The 2500-nt window shown below is 35.4% G+C and overlaps 1 protein-coding gene across 6 annotated transcripts in view; it reads left to right on the forward strand.

The window, feature by feature from the left end:
- Window positions 1–1523: 1523 nt before the first annotated feature.
- LOC122263746 (uncharacterized) overlaps window positions 1524–2500 on the forward strand; it is a 21755-nt gene continuing 20778 nt past the window's right edge. For 4 of the 6 annotated variants that reach the window (XM_043032339.2, XM_043032340.2, XM_043032341.2 and 1 more), the window contains exon 1: window positions 1524–1618. The gene's annotated coding sequence lies outside the window, so the exon portion shown is untranslated. The remainder of the gene's footprint in view (window positions 1619–2500) is intronic. The other 2 variants (XM_086540509.1, XM_086540510.1) reach the window with 2 other exon arrangements.

A 2500-nucleotide genomic window follows, 5' to 3' on the forward strand; every position in this document is an offset into this window, starting at 1 on the left:
GGTGTTTATGATTATATGTGAGGATTTACGTGTGGGTGTGTGTGTGTACATGTAAAAAATATGTGTGTGCGTGTGTTTGTGGATGATTGATTATCTGTGAGAATGCACTTTACGTGTGTGTGTGTGTGTATTTTTATGTATGGTTAAAAGTGCGTATGAATACGTGCTTTCGCCTGTCGCATGTGTGTGTATGTGTGTGTGTGCATGTGTATGCGCACATATATGTGTATGTGTGCGTGTGTATGCGCACATATATGTGTATGTGTGCGTGTGTATGCGCACATATATATGTATGTGTGCGTGTGTATGCGCACATATATGTGTATGTGTCTGTGAGTGTGCGCGCGCGTGTGTGTGCGTGAGAACACGCACGAACGAGTACATGAATGATCAAAACTTGTCTACAATATCCAAATATATCTGAGCATCTTTTCCCGACTCAAAACAGTCGGGAAAAACAGCAATATTAAGCCGCTTAAGATTTTCACTCGTAATCACAATACTTGTCTCGCGGCGGGAGGTCAAGTAGAGTCCGGAATAACCTTGGGGAGATTATTTCACTCAGTCCAGGCTCCTGGGGAGACATCTTCTGTGGTATTTATACTCGGAAATGATGTACTTTTTATTACTTGAGGATTTTAAGATGAAGGCTGGATACAATGTTCTTTTGTATATATGTATTTATGTACATTTATATATACGCACACATATGTACATATATATATATATATATATATATATATATATATATATATATATATATATATATATATATATATATATATATATATATATATATATATATATATATATATATGTGTATGTGTGTGTGTGTGTGTGTATGTATGTACATACACACACACACACTCACACACACACACACACACACACACACACATACGTACACACACACACACACCCACACACACATACACATATATATATATATATATATATATATATATATATATATATATATATATATATACATATATGTACATGCATATACATATCTATCTATCTATTTATCTATCTATCTATCTATCTATCTATCTATCTATCTATCTATCTATCTATCTATCTATCTATCTATCTATCTATCTATATATATATATATATATATATATATACATGTACACACACACACACACACACAGACACACACACACACACACACACACACACACACACACACACACACACCATAACACCAGTATCATAAAGCTAGTATAATGATAACATAAAAGAAAGATAGAATTGTGAAGAAAAAAAAATGTACCCCTTACATGTCAACAGCATTTTGATACTAATACCGATAAGCAATGCCATGCTCAGCAGTAGTGCTTTCACAGTAGCAAAATAAATAATAATATTATGAAACAAGTAGCAACATCCTAAACCAACAACACTCCACCAATTATAGTACTCAACAAGTATTATCCTAACCGCTAAAAAAAGAGAGAGAATAAACCCCAAATTAAAAAAAAAAAAAAAATAATAAATTTGCGAACGCTCCGTGCGCCATCTGGACGCACGTGAATGAACTACGACGTAAACACGAGAAACACATATTGTATGGACAGGGGATGTAGTCGTCCCAGGAGAACCTCCTTTTAAAGTGAGTTTTTTGCCATTTGGAGAGGGAATGGCGAGTGGGATTGACTCGTCAGGGGAGGACGAAGGTGTGTGAGTGACGAGAGGAGAGTGAAAGGGCGTAAGAAGACGTGTAGGTGATTCCGGGAAGCAAAGTTGCGTTGGGGTTTATGCCTGAGATGGGACGATAGTTTGGTGTTTTTTTTTGTAAGTGTGGAGAGAGAGAGAGAGAGAATAATAAAAGAGGTTCACTGGGTTGAATCACGTCAACTTTGAAAGCATCGTTTGCCATTTTGCATGTGCTTTTTGTATATAGGAATATTATCGAAGGAGTGGACTACCTTTTTTCGGTTTCCGTTCCGGTAAGCTGTCCCTCCAGGCTACTTCCTGTGTTCTAATTGTGTGACATGTAGGCCTATTACGAAAGGATTTAAAACAGCTGTTTGATGTATTATGGAATGTATTGCCTGAGAAGAGGATGCTTAATGAAGTGCAATTAAGTGTTCAGTGTTGCATAGCTTACATATTTCTGGAAGTATGTTCTGTTGAAATCGAATTAGTATTATTGAAAGCAGATCCATTTGATGGAAAATGAGAATCTGGGCTTACTATATAAGATGGTGAAATATTCCATGAAGTTTTGTTTTCTTCTAATTCCATATGGAATGACAAAGATCACAACTTCATATGCACATAGAATGGAATTAAATGTGATTTTGGTTTATGTTCTTTCATATGCAATTATATCAGCTCAAAGTGTTCTGATTTGGGTATCTATTATGTGGATATGTTTTTTTTTGTATAGACAGATTGTTATGATTTCTAAGTGTACACATATCTGAGACAGATAGTTGCCATGTATTATTCTTCAGCGGTTAATTAAGTACAGATATTCTCTAATGCAAGA

The sequence above is a fragment of the Penaeus japonicus genome, unplaced genomic scaffold (genome assembly GCF_977035675.1).
Source record: "Penaeus japonicus unplaced genomic scaffold, GWHDUDI00000001_assembly GWHDUDI00000010, whole genome shotgun sequence".
NCBI classification, from domain to species: domain Eukaryota; kingdom Metazoa; phylum Arthropoda; class Malacostraca; order Decapoda; family Penaeidae; genus Penaeus; species Penaeus japonicus.